This window comes from Antechinus flavipes, chromosome 1 (assembly GCF_016432865.1).
Source record: "Antechinus flavipes isolate AdamAnt ecotype Samford, QLD, Australia chromosome 1, AdamAnt_v2, whole genome shotgun sequence".
Taxonomy (NCBI): Eukaryota; Metazoa; Chordata; class Mammalia; order Dasyuromorphia; family Dasyuridae; genus Antechinus; species Antechinus flavipes.
Window position 1 is genome coordinate 673999669 of NC_067398.1, and position 9054 is coordinate 674008722.

Sequence of the window (9054 nt, forward strand, 5' to 3'; positions counted from 1 at the left end):
AAAATCTTACAGAAAAGAATGTTAAACTATTTTACATGTATTTGGAAAAATAGAATACTCATGGAGGAGATAGTTTAGTCACAGAATCCCAAGATTCAGAGTGCAAAAGGCTCTTAGAAATCATCCAGTTCAGCTTCCCTTGTCCACCCATTCTCATCTAATCTACCCCATACCCTTATAAGAGAGAGAAAGCAGAGTGGCTGGAGCTGACTGCCGAATGGTGATTGTGAGTTTGCCCCATTCTGCCAGGTGGACCTACTTCCTCCCATTGTCTGAGCCCCGCTGGCCACACTGGCTGAGAAGGACTAGCAGGCTCTATCCCTGGGGCCTGGACTGTTTATGTTGCTACAGTCGCACAACTGATTGTGACCCCCTTTGCATTTCTTTCTAGGGTTCCCTGAATTTCTTTTTACAACTTGATGTTCCATCACACAGGTGTTAAGTACCAGTCCGAATTAACCTTCAAAAACCATGCTGCCATTGCCATTGTAAAGGTTTCAGAGGTAGTAAATGATGACCACGAGCTCATGTGGCTCCCAGTTCACTACTCACCATATACATCTGTAGATCTGTAGTCTTGTTTTGGGCATCTAGGGGCATCGGTGCCCAGAGTGTGTGTGTGTGTGTGTGTGTATGTTGTGTATTGGGGTTGGGAGGGGGAGGGGGAAGGTTGTGTGGCTGGAGTCAAGACACTCCATTTTCAGAGCTCAGACACTTACTGGCTGTGTGATCCTGGGCAAGTCACTTAACCTTGTTTGTCTCCGTTTCCTCATCTGTCATGAGCTGGAGAAGGAAATGGCAAACCACTTTAGTATCTTTGCTAAGAAAACCCCAAATGGGGTCAATGAAGAATTGGACACAAATAAAATGACTGAACAATAGGTCTTGTCATAACTCACCTGCTACTCTCCTCCATTTCGAGAAACAGGAAGAATAACAGATATTAGCAAACACAGCTCTAATTCAGAGATCATGCTGCCAGGAATTTTATAAGTGAAGCATCAGACCTTGACGGACTAATTACAGTTAAATTTGTTATGTTACTATACTGTTAGGATAAGAAGTATCTAGAGTCAAAGCAAAGGCAACCAAGTATCATTTCTAATATAAATTAAATTTGGCTCAGTCTCAATTTCAACATATGCTGGTTCAGCAAATCCAATAAGTTTTTTGGTTCATCTGGGGCAGGAATAGAAGAATATCAAAAAAGCAGTCATTTGTCCCTGAGAAAGGACCTTCACCTTTACTGACCACTCCATTTCTCCTTTGTACACAATAGTTGTTGAAATGATTACCATAGCCATTTGAAATGGTTTCCAATGGTAATCATAGGTTAAAAACGATGAAAAGGCACTCGCTAACATAGGACAAGGGGTCTGAAAATGTGACTAAATCCCATATTTGTAAGGAATAAACCTGGAAGTGGAAATGGCCATAATCTGGTGATGTAAACGATATCCTTGGGAAATGACCACCTGTGGGATCTACAAATGGCCAAAGAGGCCTTAGGCCATGATTGTGGGATCCTGAGCCTGAAGAATGAACACACCTATTAGAAAATGGAATATTTTGCCTGAAGAAGAGTTCATTCAGTGTGAAAGGCAGTCAGTTAACAGTCTTCGTATCCAGAGAGTAAAACTAGTATTGATAGGTGGAAGCATGTTTGCACTTTGTATGAGAATGAACTTTAACAGCCATACAAAAATAGAGTGGGATGTATTTTGTGCTTGTGAATTTCTTAGTGATATTTAAAGGATGGTAGGATGTTGTAGAAGGGACATGGAGATTGAATATGGACTAAATCTAATGACTCCTTAAATGTGTTCTGAGATTCTATGTTTTTGTTTTTGTTTTTTGGAAAAAAAGTGTGAGCCCATGTGTCTATAGTTTAATCATTTCCCCATTCCCCATTATATCCCCATACATATTCATCATTCTCAGCAGGGAAAAATATAAGTGCTAACCTAAAAGTTCCCTTCTGATATACTTTGGCAGCACAGGTACAGAATGGGATGGTTGAAATGTTCATAGGATCTTCAAAATGGACTTTGAATTCGAGGTCTGAGGACTTTTTCCACTTTCACTCTGGGGCCAATAATGAAACCAGTTCTGAAAAATGGGGATGGCATAGTAGATAGTGAGCCAGCCTCAGTGCCCCAAAGAACTCCCTAGTTTGGGCACTGAGATCTGTCACCAGAATGTTTTGGGGAAGGTATACTTATTCAACAAAAAATAAGATGGGAAATAGGAAGCTTAGCTTATGGTATACTCAGTTCCCAGCCATGTCCTCATTATGCAGTCTACATTCAGGCCATCATCTTTGTTCCTTCCCCCTTCTGTGTTGTCCTCTGGACTCCACTTCTCTGATAGCTAAGCTCTTGCATTTTGGTGGGAATTGAGTTCCAAATTTTGTATCCCTCCCTTTCACTTTTGCTCTCTCCTTATGCCTTGTCTTCCTTGATTAAAATGTAAGTTCCTTGAGGAAAATGATTTGTCTTGCTTATATTTTTATCTCCGGTGCTAAGCCAATGCTTGTCATATAATAAGAACTTAATAAATCATGAACCTTGATCTAGGAACCATGACTCCAAGGAACTAGGGTCTAATAAAAGCATTGTCTATTCTGTAAGACAACCCAGAAACTAGAAGTGTGGCAAAGAGCATTTGGGTGAAGGTTAATGGATGCTTTAACAGAAATGATACTGTCATCAATGTATAACAGACCGTTTGGACAGAAAGAGGAAATTATTGGGTTCAGGAAACAGTTGTTAAGCCAGATAAAAAGACAGGATATAGTAGTGATGGGAGACTTCAATTACCCTAACATTAATCAGTCCCTGGCTTCAAAGCGTTGACATTCAGAAAAACAATGTGCACACATCTTAAATAGCTACTAAAAATATACAGAGTAAATTCAGGAGAGATATAGTAGCTGGCAACTGGGACATCATAAATGGCCTCATGTAGGAAGTGGCTCTCAAGCTGGTCATTAAAGAAGCTTAGGAGTTCCAACAGGTGGAGGTGAGGAAGGAGTGCATTCCGAGCATGGGGGACTTCCGTGAAAAATATGGAGGTGGAAAATGGCATGTTAAGTGTGTCATGCTAAACGGGCATTTATGTTTCATTGTAAGGGTCCTAGGGGACCTATAAGCCCTGGGTTTTATTGAGTAGGTGATACGGTCAGAGCTATGTTTTAGGACCATCACTTTGATAGCTCTCTGGAGGATGGACTGGAGAGACCTGAAGAGAGCAAAGGCAGGGAGACCAATTAGAAGGCTATTGCAGTCGTCTAGCAAGAGATGCTGAGGATTTGAATATGAGGGGTAGTTGTGAGTAGAAAGGAGACGTCCCAAGAGATTTTGTGAAAAATGAAGCAACTAGGGCAGCTAGGTGACGCAGTGGATAGAGCACCAGCCCTGAAGTCCGGAGGACCTGAGTTCAAATATGGTCTCAGACACAACACTTCCTAGCTGTGCCACCCGGGGGCAAGTCACTTAACCCCAGTTGCCTCAGGGGGAAAAATGAAGCAACTAGATTAGGAAACTAATGTACTGAGATTGATGGTATTCTCAGTGGTAAGGACATTGAGAAAAAAAGCTGGCTCTGCAGTGGAAAATACTAAATTGTGATTTTGATACATTAAAGTTTGAGATTCCTGTGAAACATGGATTTTGAAATGTCCAATAGGCAGTTGATGATGTAGACTTGGATCTCAGGAGAGAGAGACAGGGAGAGATACACATGGAGAGAATCATTTACGTGGAGCTTAATTAAACCATCAGAGCTGATGAGGTCAACAAGTGAATGTGAAAAGAAAAAGATGATAGAATAAGAGGCTTGGGAAACAGACTGTAGATTCATGTGACATGGATGAAGAGCTTGCCAAAGAGAAAAAGGAACAGTCGGATAGAAAAGAGAACCAAGAAAAATGTTAAAAAATAAAAACAAAACAGAAGGGAAGACATCCACAAGGACGTTCTTCTTTCCCTTTCTCCCTCCCTCTCTCCTTCCTCTCTTACTTTCCCCCTCCCCATTTTCCTATCTTCCTTCCTCTCTCCCTCCCTCCCTTCTTCCTCTGTACACATGGGAAATCATACCCTTACATGTGGATGTTATGCCCAAAGGAATATACATATATTGATTGCTGAAGCCTTGCAAGATATCTTGGGGACAAGATTTTTTTTTCTTTTCCCTGTCTATTTTGTCTATTGTGTTTTGTTTTGTTTTTAACTGGGATAATTAACTCTTTTGTTGCAAGTAGCTTCTTTTATGAATTTTTTTTCCTGAGGTAGTTGGAGTTAAGTGACTTGCCCAAAGCTTAGTCTAGGAGGTATTAAGTGATGTCAAATTTGAACTCAGGGCCTCCTGATTTCAGGGCTGGTGCTCTATCCACTGCCCTCATTTACGAATTCTTGAAATAAAACTCTAGGAATTCAAGATTGATAAAATCCATTGGCATTCAAATAGAGTTACTTGACCTTGCTTTAAATCCAAATCATTCTTTCACTGATTGGCCAATAATATGTCCCAGCCTAAGACTTCAATTTTGATGGCTCAAAATGAGTGTAAATAGCAATAGTTTCAGTTCTAGCCAGAAATACAGGGTCTTTCCCTCCCGGTTCGAATTTTTTTTTTTTTTTTGAGTAGGCAAATTAGGCCATGTTTTGCCTTATTTCTTACCAAGCCTTAAATCACTAAATGAGTGTTGCCCCAGAAAGACTGAGACCTGGGAAAGATCTTAGCTTAAAAAGGCCAAGATATCCCACTTTATCTGGGTTATCTCTTACCACTGGGTTCAAATGACTTTGGAGAAGAGAGTAAAGCTGATGACTCTGAAGAGTTCTAATTCACTTGCAAGTCAAGACATCATCTTCCTAATGTCATTAATTCTCTTTGAGAATGAAGGACAACAAACAATATTAGTAGAATTGGTCCTATCATTGAAAACAATAGTTTTAGTTGAATGATGAAGTTAGAAGTCAGAGCTTCCTCAGAACATCCAGTTGTTTTCTTTCCAACTTGAGCTCCAAGCGAATAGCTGCCATTTTCCTTTCCTTCCCCATGGGTGGATTTTCTTTCTTTCTTACATTTCTTTTTCTGCTACTCTTCATTATCCCAAGCTATCTGGAGTATGGAGAGATATTGTTGTCCCCTCATCTTCCCTTCCAGGAGAAAAACAAACCTTCACCTGAACAAAAATAATCATTTCCCAATGGTAGAAATACAGAGACCATACATGTAGTGCAAATCACTGCAAAACAGAAAAGCAAATGTCTGTATTTTCAAAAAAAGGGAAAAGAATAGAGTTTGTAGACTCTATTCTAGGTCAGTGGGTTGGAAAAAAATGTATCTCTGGAAAAATTGTTGAATGATTTGTTAAAATAGCTATTCCTCAATTAATAGAGGTATGAATTGGCAATTTTCAAAGGGAGACATCCAAGTTCTCAACAGCCATATTAAAAAATAATGCCCCAAACAGGTTTTGCAAGGGTCAATGTTGAAAAATTACACATGCATATGTTTTGTAAATAAAAAGCTATAATAATAATAATAAAAATATAATGCCCCAAGTCACTAATACAGAAATGCATATTAAGACAACTGTGAGGTTCCACTTAATACCCATCTCACACCATCAGATTGGCAAAAATGACAAATACTGAAAATGGATATGGAAAAACAGGCATATTGATGCATTACTATGAATTGGTCTAGATGTTATGGAAATCAATCTGGATCTGTGCCCCCCAAATCACTAAAATGTGCTTGCCCTTTGATCCACTGATACTATTATTTCTATACTTCAAAGTGATCAAAGAAGAAACATATATAAAATATATTAATATATATACACTGTATATATATATATATATATATGTATAAAATATATATAAACACTGTAAAAGGACTTTATGGTGGTAAAGAGCTGACAACAAAGGGGTACTTATCATTTGGAAAATGGGTGAATAATGATATATGAATGTGATGGAATACCATTGTGTCCTAAGAAATTACAAAAGATACCTGTAAAGACCTGTGGGATCTGCACAAAGTGATGTGAGCACAGCCAGGAGAACAATTTACACAATAGCATCAGTATGTAAAGACAATCAATTGTGCAAGACTTGGGAATTCTGATCAACACAAAAACCAATCCAGAGGACACCCATCTCCTGAAAGAGAAGTCTAAAGATTCAAGATGCTTAATGAGATATTTAGGACCATGACCAATGCAGAAATCTATTTTGTTTGACCACACATATATGTCGACAAAGGTTTTGTTTTTGTTTTTTTAAGTGTGTAAAAGTAAAGTAGAATAGAACCAGTCAAAAAATATTTTAAGCATCTGCTACATACTAGGCATTGTGCTAAGTCCTGAGGATACAAAGAAATGAGCTTGCACCTGAGCTTATATTCCAATGGGAGAATACAACACGCAAAAGGATGCCCTCCCTCCATTCCAATCCCAGCTATTTCTTGTGGGAGCATGAGAAGTCCTGAGGAGCAAAGCTGGAGTGGAAAATGAAGAGATGGTTGGCCTGGATGCCCTATAAATGGAGGTCCTAGGAGGAGTGCTACACTTTCCAATTAGAAAGAAGAGTACCTAGTGCAGGGCACCGTATTAGTATTTTAATAAGTACTAATAGGCTGAATTGATCTTCCAGAATGAAGAAGTTCCTAGGATGTGATGGAGAAGTCCAGAAAGAGTGCAGCCAGGTGGTAAATGAAAAAATGCCTGGCTTTAAGTGGAGAGAATAGAGAGGAAATGCTGTTTAATTAAACAATAAAATTTAAAATATAAAATGGATTTGTAAAATGGGCTGTCCATGTAAATTATGTACAAGGACCATCTAAATTCATCTTACGTGGAGGCATGGCAAGTCATCTCTGAAATCTTGTCCATCTCTCTCCAAGGAAGACTGATTTCTGCCTTGAGTGGAAAGAAACAGAGCGAGGTTAAAAGGTGCAAGTGAATGAGCTCTTAAGATGAGATCCTGGCTCTACTGAGAGTCCCCAATCTTGTCTAAGGAGAAATTCCTTGAAATTTCTGGGGAGACAAGCTAGAAATCGGGGACATATTGAGGAGTCACTTTCTCTACATATTTACCATTTCCAATGTATTTTTCCCCTCTTCTCCCTGGAATAAACCCTAATGTTTATCAACTCTCTTGAAAGAATGAAAACCATCTTTCTTCTCCATTGCTCTTGCGCTAGTTTCCCCTCATCAGTCAGAGTTGCATCAGTCTGGAATCATGTTCCACAAGCACCACCAATCCCACTGGTCCCAAAAGTAGTCTGAAACCCTGTATATCCTCTCTAAAGGCAGGGATAAAGAACTCTCCAAAGTTCTTGCATTAACCCTCACACAGTCACGTAGTCAGGCTCACACTCAAGTGACCCTCACACAATAGCACAGTCATGTAGGGATAGTGTTCTCTGAGAATCCCATTCCACAGACAACATGGAATACAGGGGCGCCCCTCACCCATCCAGCTTGTCTAGGAGTTATTGCTTATTAAAGAGATGGGGAAGGGCAGCTAGGTAGTGCAGTGGATAGAGCACTGGCCCTGAATTCAGGAGGACTTGAGTTCAAATTTAACCTTAGACATTTAACATGCTTTAGCTGTATCATCCTGAGCAAATCACTTAACCGCAACTGCTTAAAAGAGACAGAGACAGAGACAGAGAGAGACAGACAAAGAGACAGAGAGAGAGAGAGAGAGAGAGAGAGAGAGAGAGAGAGAGAGAAGATGGTGAACAACTAGAAAAGAAAATTGCAAATTGCAAAAAGTTGCAAAGAGCCAATGTGGTTTCATCAAGAAAGGGTACCAAGCTCATCAAGTTGATTCCATATTAAGCCAGTAGATCAGACTAACTAGGTGGTCTCCTATTCTGAGTTCAAAATACTTCCTGGGCAAGTCACTTATTTAGCCCCGTTTGCCTCTGTTTCTTCATCTGTAAAAATGAGCTACAGAAGGAAATGGCCAACTATTCCAGTAACCCTGCCAAGAAAATCCCAAATGGCGCCATGAAGAGTCAGAAATGACTGAAGACCAATCAGTAAATCATGTAAGTGCTCTCTAAAAGTTATGATAAATTTTATGCTATTCTTATGGAGAAGACAGGAAAACAGAGTCTAAATTGCATTAATATTCAATGGATTTGGAACTGCCTGAATGACCAGATCCAGAAGCTCTTCATTATTCATTTGATATCAACTCAGAAGGAGGCGTTCCGTGGATCACCCCAAACATCTGTGCTTGACCTTATGCTGCCTAAAATGTTTATGAATGACTTGGATGAAGGTACGGGAGGCACATTTATCAAATTTTCAAATGACAAAAAGCTAGAAGGGCTTAGCTAACATACTAGATGATACAAGATCCAAAAGATATCGATTGGGAAGAATGTTGGGTTGAATCCATTAAAATGAAACTTAATAGTGATAAATGCACTGTCTTATCCTTAGTTCCAAAAAAATCGACCTCACAAGCACATAATTGGGAAGGCATGGTTAGACAGCAATTTTTCTGAAAAAGATCTTGTGGTTTAATAGACTATAAGTTTAATATGAGCCAACACTATGGAAGCCAAAAGAGGTAATTGATTTTAAGTTTAGCAAATCATAAGTGCTTACTAAATGCTCTTTCAAAGGTCAGAGAAAGAGGGAAAAGATCCATATATACATCAGTTTTTATATCAATTCTTTTTCTTGTGGCAAAGTATAGGAACAGGGGGTGTTCATGATTTGGGGAATGACTAAAGAAATAGTGGTATATTAATGTGATAGAATATTATTGGACTATAAAAATCATGAAGGGGGTGATGTCAGAGAAATTTGGGAAGATGTGTATGAATTAAAGCAAAATGAGCAGAACCTGGAGAATAATGCATATAATAACAATAAAGACAAATAACTCTGAAGGACTTAGGAGTTCTGGTCACTAAGTGACCAATAAAATAGTCCAATCAATTTGGATTATAAAAATACAAAGACCAATTAAAATTCCAGAGACCTCATGATAAAACATGCTGCCCCCCCTCCAGACAGAA